The sequence below is a fragment of the Anser brachyrhynchus genome (assembly GCF_964034855.1).
Source record: "Anser brachyrhynchus genome assembly, chromosome: 3".
Taxonomy (NCBI): Eukaryota; Metazoa; Chordata; class Aves; order Anseriformes; family Anatidae; genus Anser; species Anser brachyrhynchus.
In genome coordinates, this window is record NC_137696.1 from 126,028,491 (window position 1) to 126,038,094 (window position 9,604).

The 9,604-nt window shown below is 47.5% G+C and overlaps 1 protein-coding gene across 18 annotated transcripts in view; it reads left to right on the top strand.

Moving 5' to 3' along the window:
- The window catches only part of DTNB (dystrobrevin beta), a 200,185-nt gene that overhangs the window by 165,326 nt on the left and 25,255 nt on the right, over positions 1 to 9,604 (top strand). The gene's annotated exons all lie outside the window — the stretch shown is intronic.

Consider the following 9,604-nt stretch of genomic DNA (forward strand, 5'->3'; position numbering starts at 1 on the left):
GTATAAAATATTGGGGGAGTGTTCCAGGAAATGATGGAAGCCATGAAGAATTTAAATATTTTCCCAAGTTTTCTGTCCTCGCCCACATTCTGTCTTCATTGGCTTCCTCCTCTTTTTGCCAACAAATTCAAACCTCGAGTCACATTTTTAAGGTCCTGCAAAAACCTCGAGTACTTTTTACGCTTCCTTTCTGACACAACAGTCATGGATTTAAACAACAGATGAGCGCCCTTGTAAATCCATCCGGTGTTTTCTCCCTTTTCAGGGTCTGAAGCTGTATCATTAATTAATGATTAACTCTCACATCCAGTTAGTAATTGTTTCCATCACCACCCTGACATCAGTCTCCCCTTGGGACTACTCTACACCTTTTTTTCTCCACATACGTCAGTAAAATCCCAAGGGCTCAATTTGGAACCAGAATTACTGCTCTCCTCCTTCACCCGATTGCCACTGTGGGTCCCTTTACGAGCGTTTACGCGCCATGACTCGCAGCAGCTACATGGTCCTCCTGGCAAGCGGCGATCCCTGTTGCGAACAGCTCACAGTGCGTCCTCCTCGTGAATTGGCTCCAAGGATCTGCTCGGGATGATTCGTGCGCTGAGCGCAGCCGCTGGCTCATGGCCCCGTAGGCGGGGGGGCTCTCGGGGGTCCCAGCCCAAGCTCCTGCTCCTCATGGGCCCAGCTGGGAGGAAGGGTCCCATGTCCCATCCCTGGTGCCACGGGCTGCCCCTTCGCTGTCACACCCCAGGATGTGGTTGGCCTTTGCTGCGAAGACACGCTGCTGGCTTCTCTTCTGCAGGGCTCGGCTTGCAACTGCTGCAGTGAGGATGGGCAGGAGCAACAGGCCGGGGAGGCTGGGAACCCAGCTTTGGACTTCTTCTGCTGTGGCACTGTGGAAAAACTTCCATGTACTGAAAATCAAATCCACTCAGTGGCATTACTGGGTAGTACTGAGTGCCTCGGACAGACACCGTTTCGGATTAGGCACAGAGAAAAGTATCATTCTGCGAACCCAGATTTCCTCTCATAAAAAGTGTTACCTCTAAGCACTGGAACATTTTAAGAAATGTCGTAAAGCCAGTTTGCTCCTCATCATGGCACATAAGCTCATTTCCAGTTACACCTTCCACAGGGGAGATCCATCACCAGGGGCTGCAACTCTTCGAAAAAAGGCCCTGAGCAGACAAGGCCGTGCGGATATCGCTGAAAATGCGTGCAATGCGGCCGGGACAGCGTCCTGGCCATCAAGAGCAGCATGTCTTCCTTGAGAGGGGCACTGCTCTTGGGTGTCGGGTATCTCGTGCTGTTGTCAGAACTGCTCAGATAAAGTCTGGTCCAAGCCAAGAAGCAAATTTAGGTTTTTGTTGGGTCTGAAAGAAGGTTTTTGACTTGAGAGTTCTTCTCTCTGGATGGCTTCCCACAAACTTTATTGAATAACACAAGTGTTGCAAGCAAAGAGAAATCAGATTTTTCAGTAATTGCATGGTACTGCAAGAAGCAGTTTTCTCGTCTGAAAGTAACAATATTCTGTTAATGTGTTTCAGACATTTATCTTTTCCTTGAAGCAGGTGTTTTTTTCCTCAAAGCAACCCATTTTAAATGACTGAGACATTTTAGTTCCTTGGGAAGGCTACTGTTCCCCTACAACTGTTATTTATACACTCCAAGTTTGTGTTGCCTAAATGTAGAAAATTATTTTTGTTTAAAAAAATCCCCAAGACTTGGAAATTCACTTTTCAGTGGATACTTTTATGTTCAGAAGACATTCACATTTGCATAGCAAAAGGTTCTCAAATATTAAGAAACGTTGCACGTACAAATTTCACGGTGCTCGTACGTTAACGTACTACACCTGTTTCTAAGGATTAGGTGATAGGCTGTTTCCTAGACAGAAGTGGGACGTACAAAATGTGTGAGATCGGAGTTGGCCAGCACGTTGAGCTCGCCCATTTCCGAGCATATGCTCACCGAGGGGGGTGACCCGCACTGGCACCTGGAGAGGGTCTCCTTTCTCCACGCCTTCTGAATCCACGCCAGGGAGCAGCAGGCGTGCAAGGGCACCAGCTCGGGGCCAGGAGGAGGGTGCACTTCCAGAGGACTGGGGCGAGACGGGCCGAGCAGGGCTGGTGGCACTAACCGGGTAACATGGGCACGACCCAGCTCCAGCGTGGGGCTCGCAGGCACCCGTGTTTCTGTTCGGCCTCGTGCGTGGAGGGCCAGACATCCACCTCAGACACCGATCTGAGCAGGCCATGGGCTCCCAGGCTCTGAAGGCCATTAGAGCAGCTAGTCTGGTGTCCTTTTTGTCATATGGCGTTTCACCTGGTTACTCCAGGTTTTGAATCCAGTAAAACCCTCTTCTGTAGTAGTTTGTTTAGCCAGAAATGTCTCTAATGTTAGTGTGAAAATACGGTGATACAAAAGATCCATTGGTGTGCATTGCAGGTTATCCCCATGGTACATCACGCATCGTTGAAAAACATGTTGTCTCCATTCCAGAATGTGGCTTCAGCTTCCAGCTGGGTTTGATTTTACCTTTCCTGGCTAGATTAAACACCTCTGGTATTCTGTATTTTCATCTGGTGAATATACCTACCTATTTAGATAAAATCAGCTCTTAATTACTTTCTGGATAAGTTAAGAAGGTAGAGGTATCCTAACCCGCCACTATCAGTCATCTTTACAAATCTTTAAATAATGCCTCTGCTTGGCTTTTTTTCTTCTCAGCACCTTCTCCTTCTCACTCTTTGTTTTACAATGTAGTATCCAGAAGTATTTTCCTCAGATTCTTCAATATCATCGCCATTAGCACCTTAATTACTTACTGACTACACTTCTCTTTTGCCACAGCAGCCCACTGAAAGGTCTTGCTAATGACCATTAGTTATAATCCTTTAATTTTTGTTGTTATTTTCTCTTGTCAGCTTTTCTATTATTTTTCCTGTTTTTAATGTTAGGCTATCTGGTCTTAGCTACCCAATCATTCTGATTTTCCTTTTTAATATTACCAAGGTAAATGCTAATATACCATTTGGAATTTCCCTGTTACTTCAAGATTTATTAAAATGGGTATCAGTAGGCCAAAAACCTCTTCAAGCAACTCTTCAGGGACTCTTAGTTTCAAGTTATTCATCCTGCTGCCTTTAAAGATAAGTATCTCCAGAGAACAGTGCGCTGAATACTGAAACACTGTACAGTAATCAAGTCATAAAATCTGGTCCCAGAACAACTACCAATTTCCCCAGCATCAGTCATTTTGTCTTGGTTCACCACCATGAAGTATGGTGTACTTTGTAGAAGAAAATTGTGATTTCTAACCTTCCTAAACACTACCAGTGTTTCTAAAGGAACACTTGTAGACCCATCTCAAATTTAAATCCTCCAAAACCATGCAACTTCACGTATGTGCTTTGCAAGTAGTTGCCTAAAGAAGAGCTCATCCCGCTCCCATTTGCTGTGATACTTGGTTTTTGCATTAGCACTCTTCATCTGTATCAGTTATCTCGCTGATCCATTGCATTCAGGATCCCAGAGTTCTGTAACTGAATGAAAAACATTTAAGAAGATGTGCTACCACCCACGCACATCTTTTTGTCTTTACATTCTTCACCTTTCCTAAATGGGAAAATGTTGGATTTTAAGATTCCAAGCACACAAATGTTTCGCAGTCAGAGTGCCAGTGCTGCCAGGTTCTACTCTCTTGTTAACCACAGTTTCTATTTCTTTTGCTTCTTCTTTGGACTCCTACTTTTGGATACCCAAATAACTTTTGATATTTTTATATCCAGGTCTTCACAACACCATTGTTCTTAGGCAGCAATTGTATTTTTTACTCTTTCTAAGCTGGAAAAAATTCATATCTCCCCCAGTTTTCTCCTTTTCCGTTTTGAGTTCCTCTTTGTGACACGGGAAGAACCAGAGCTGTACACGGTGTTCTGCAGGGTGTCTCACCCATATTTTGTACATTAAAATAGAGGCGAGGGCTTATTACTGGTAATACCTTGGGAGTGTATCCTAGCGTGGCCTGCCTGGCTACAGTGCCCTGGTAACTAGCACTTACCCGGTAATTAGTAACGTGTGATGGGAGCCAGTCACTGGTTCCTGTCCTGGGACCATCTGTGTTCCAGGGCTCTCCTGTCTGCCGGCCTCGCTTGCTGCCATCGGGCATGGCCAAACACCATGCGCTGTACGCCGTGCTGTTGCTATTGTTCTGAGCCTGAAGTTCGTCCCGTTCTTCATCTGTAATATTCTGATCTTCCCCTGTATTAATGATTCATCCTAACCTTTATGTCATCAGGAAGTTTCATTAGAGTGCAGTTATTTTTGTGCACATAATTAGAATATTAAATAGATGAATCCTTGAGGAATTCCACTTGTATCCTCCAGCCTGCAGGTTGTCTTTCAGCAGAACCCATTTTCTTCTCTCTTTTATGGCGATAGATAACCACAAATCATCACAACTCTGCCTCGCTGGTTGACCTGTGTTGACAAACTGTTTCAGAGAGCAAAACCAAATACCAGGTTTATCTCCTGTAACCTGTTATTGCATGATGCCTCAGGCAGATTCCTTGCTGGTTCATTTTTTGAGCATCGTGTAACGACTCTGTGCTCTGCCTTGAAGATTTGGCACATCTGTCTCATGGTCACAAATGAACAGTCCGTCTTTTCAACTTCTCGCATGCTTGTTTGCCTTGTTTGCCTGCATGCAATGATTATCACATCAGGCCGACCAAAATGACTTTATTCTTTGGGTGCGTTGTTGAAGTTTGTGCTTCAATATGTGTATCCTTCTGTCTGACACGGCCCTGGAAGTTGCAGGCTTTGGAAGCTTTTTTTCCTGGTCTGAAAAAAGAGAACATAGCTCATGCAGGATTACAAAGGTACTTCTTTGTTGTCAATATCTGTCATATATTTAGGCGGAACTATGGTTTGTGTCCAACTTTTTTGCAAGTCACATGCCCTTGCCTGCTTAGAAATTCATGTGCAAACTTGTTTTATATACCGTCTTCTTAACTTTATACTCTTATTACCAAGAATTTAATCGATGGCTTTAAAAGCTGGATCTGCTCAGGGACCCATTAGTTCTGGTAGTTATCCCATAAGCTCTTTAATTGGGTGGCATCCATCATCGTAGTCCGTATATCCTGTCCAAGAACTACCAAAAATAACACTTCTCTTTTCTTAAGCTTTAGGCAGAGCCACCCTGCTCGTGCTCAGGGAGAAAGAAATGGATCTCCGTGAGCAAAATGTCAGGGATGAATTGCGTGCTTAGGTGGGCTGTGATGTGCCGGTTACTGTAGTCTCTAGATTTGTTTCCTTCCTGCTGCTCGGTGGTGCCACAGGCTGGGCTGGGCCCGTTGGTGGCCTCAAATCACGGAGACCCTTGGAGGCAAGCCCTTGGTCCTGGAGACACCACGCAGCCAGGACGCCTTCCCCACGGGGTACACTCACAGCAGCCTGCCCTGCTAAGGGCTGGGTCCAAATACTTTGTGGAGATTTTCTAGGCGGCTTCTGCCTGTGTGTGACCTGCAGTAATCAGTACAGCTCTCGTTGTGCTGCTGCCATGGAATAACTGTGCTGAAAGTCACAGTTGCACTGAAAGTGCCTTTGTCCTTCTGGTCGTGCAGAGCTGCCTGCTCAGCTTGGGTGAATGTTTCTAGCCATTTTGTGCAACAGTTGGGAACCTGGACCTGCGGCTCTCAGTGTGTACCCTAGTAATGGCTGTCTCCTGTTTTGGCAAGAACAGAGAAATTCCTGATCCGCCACGGAAGACAGCGATCAGTTGCTCAGAGCTCTCTGTGTGCATCCAGAACCAAAACACGACAGTCTCGCCCCCAGCAGACCCTCGCCACGGCCGGTGCTGTGGGCTGACGCCCTAGGAGGCTCCTGCGGGAGAGTGCAGGGGCAGAGCTGCTTTGATCGCCTCCGGAGCCAAGGTGGAAAGCTTTCCAGCCACGTTAGATTGCCAACGAGTTAAAGGGATAAAAGTGCCAGCTGAGACGCCTGAAAACAAAACTCAGATAATTTTGAAAGATAACACTTGCTTTTAGTCTTCGTAATACAAGTCCACCAGGGAAATCATATGGGAATTGAAACTGTAAGAGTCCTGGGAACCACTGCAAGTGAGAGAGCAAGCCGGGCGGGACTGGAGGAAATACTCGATGCTGGTGAAGGGAACAATCTGGTACATATTGAGTGCAGTGACTGAATCCCTGCATGAGGCCCTGCTGGAAGGGGAGACAGCACATGCCCCATAACTGTGGAAATGGTGGATGAAAGCAAAAATGTCAGGCTTTGAAAGAAGCTAGGAAAAAGAAGGCATTCTGTGTGGTAACCAAGATTTTATTGTTTCCTGATCCCTGCTCTATATCCCACAGCTGGGGGGATCGAGAGGAATGAAAACAAACAACGTTTCATGAATGAAGGAGTTCAAACGGCTATCTCGCGCTGGGGCTGGGAGCGGACCTGCTCCGGGGAGCCCGGGCGGCAGCTGGAGGCGAGCAGGGAGGCCAGCGGCAGAGGGAGGCAGCCTTGGCACCAAGCTGCCACCAGGAGGGCAGGAGTCACTGACAGCCATCACACCTTCTGCTGTGTTTTACTGGTATATAAGCATCTGTTGTTTAGTGGTAACTGCTGGAGGACGTGCTTGTTTATTTTTCTAGCTCTGACCAATGGAAGAGTCCAGTGGAGCTTCCTCTTCTTCCTCCCCGCCTTCCACTGCCGTAATTCAGTGAGAATCACCCTCGCTGCCCTTCAACTTCCTGAGGCACAGTGCTAACGCTGCAAGAAGCACGCGTGGCTCTGCTGAGCAGTGCACCCTGCCCGCGTGCCAGGAGGAGGCAGGGGTGCGGGCTGGCTGCACGGAGGCGCACGGCGCTCCTGCCCCAGACAGAGGTCGGCTTGAAGGATTCGTGTCCTGGAGCAGTGGCGGTGAAGATGCATAAAACAGTTGTCCTGAAGCAATGGGTTATCTGTGCATTAGAATTAAAGCTGAAAAAGCAAATTGGAAAAAGAGCTGAGTAATATAATAACGTTGCCAGAACAGCAGTGGAAATAACGCTGAGGCTAGATATCTACCAATTTGGCAGCAGGATGCAATGAGTCGTGCCTTGCTGCTGCAGGATTAGCGGCTCCCTGCACGGCGGCCCCACCAGCTCTGGGGCATTTCAAGGAGGGGGGCCTTGCCCCTGGGATGGGAGATGGGGGCTCCCACAATCCCATTTGGATTTGGCACCAGAGATTGTAGCTGTGCTGCAGCCTCTGCGAGGGCTGGCACTGCAGTGAGGAGGGGAGAGCTACCTTCTTCAAGAGCAATTTAGCCGTTGTTAATTAACACTAGGATTTAGCAGCAAAGGCTGCTGCGCTGTGCAGTTGTGGCCCCTCTTCCCTGCATGACCTCGTTGCCGGATTGCCTGTCCCACAGCCCACACGGTATTGCTGTGTGGTTTTGTGTATTTAATCTAATTACGTGGGTTTCGAACAATTAAATGCAAATGGTGTGCTGCAGTCATCCCTGCACTGCCTGGCCTTTCTGCCGTGCCGTTCGATCAGGCAGCTGTGCATTGCCGAAACGCCCGGCCCTGATGGAGATCCAAAACAGAGCAGTGCTGGCTGTGAGGATTTGCAATGCATTCCTGCATGCGAGCCCTCCCTGCATGTGTGTATCTCTGTCTATGCGTCTTATACGGGTAGGTCCACACACACGCTGATGCTGCAGGGTGCCAGAGCCCCGTTGTGCAGTACCCTCTCCTCTCCGCGCACAGCACTTCTCTCTCACTGTTTCTCGGCGCAGCACATCAGCAGCGTTTCCAAAAATCAGCAGCGGCGGGGCCGGGGCGTGTTGCATTTGGAGGCGCTGCAGCTGGACAGGAATCGTCCGCGCGAGCCATCTGCTCCCTGGCCGCCAGCCATGCGCCGGGCACCGGCGCGGCGCTTGCTCGTTGCCATGATAACAGCCCTGCACTGGGGTTTAGATGGGGGATTTTAGCAACGCTTCAGAAAGGTTATTAGCCGGCCGCACTAATAAGCTTTTTATGTGTGCCTTTACGTGATTGTTCTCGTTGATTTTACTGTAATGCGTAAAAGGGAGGCAGGAAGCGTAAGGCCTGTGTGAGCAGATAGCCCTGGCTAATGTGCCACAGAGGAAGATAAAATTTAATTTTCCTACACGAATAAGGTTAACAGGACTGATTGGTAGGGGATCTGAGTTCAGTGACTTTATTTTCTGTTTTAAATATTTTCCCGAAAGTATATTTGCAGAGAGGGGGTTGAATTATTTTTGGCACATGCTTCAACCTGGTTGGAGTTATTCAAGCAGAGGCAGCAGCAGCTTCACCTGTAGCACTCAAAGGAATTTTTTTTCTCCACTTCGGGTTAACATAAACAATTTTTAAAGCACTAGTAAAAAGGAAAACCACAAATGGCAATACAGACCTAAATTCTGGTGAAATACCTTAAAGGGAAATCATAGCCTGAATGCGGCCATGACGCTGAGCAGAGCAGTGCCCCTGCAGGTCCTGCACGGAGTTTCAGCCCGCACAACCCCGACGCTGCCATCAAAGAGCAGGACTGTGCGCTTTGGTTGCAGGTGTGCTGTCTGCCGCGTCCAGAGGCTGCAGAACAGGACAGGGCAGGATGGCGCCAGCGCTGCTTCGGTGAAACAAGATTCAGTACCAGCAAGCTGCGGCAGTGCCTGCTTTTGTGGCCGTGCTCCTCACCTCTGCCTGGTTTCTCTGTGAAAGCTGTGAGGACAAGACCTTGTGCCAAACTGGCCTAATGGGGTCCAAATTTGCATCACAGGTTAAAGCAATTCAAATGTGTCTGTACTAGAAAAAAGCAGCTAACTGTAAGCATAGCTGCCGTAGTTCTCCTCTGTGATGCCACAGGTGGCTCTGGAACAAACAAACTCTTGCTTTCTTTCTGTTCTGTAGTGCTGAAGCAGCATGGGCTTGATGAGCTTAATGCAAAGCAGCTTCAAATTTGGTTGGAGAAGTTATCTCCAAGGTCAGTTGTCAAGGTTTTCCTGTTAGAATAGAAAGAAGTGTAAATTGAAATTCCTCTGTAGTTCATTATTTCTGTCCTGAATTAATTACTATTCAGTCTTCCTGCAAGGGACTTGGGTGTGCTCATAGCATCTAGCAGGAGAAGATTGCAGGGGCTTTAGGGAACGGGGTAAGAATTCAAAATTATCCTGAAAAATTGCAGGAATATTTGGAGGGAAAAGAAAAAAAGAAATTGGATTTCAGTGTGTACAAACTATTTGGGCAGTGAAGTCAGCTAAGTAAGTACAAAAAACAGAGCAACTAGAATGAGAACCATTCTGCACCTGGGGGTCACAGCATGAATATAAGTCAATGTCATGATATTTTAAAAAAAAAAAAATCCTTTGGGGCTCTCCAGGCACACAGAACAGCCTCTCCTTCCGTGGACCTTCGCTGTGGTCTGACCTGAAACAGGAGGTCTAGTTCTGGGCACCAGCTTTCCAAACAGATGCAGCAAGTCCAGAGAAGATCAAGAGGAAGCTTGCCTTCTCTGATTCATCAAAGGCTAAAGGATCCATGCTGTTTACTCCAGAGAAGAGAAAGACTGAGAGCAAGTTTTA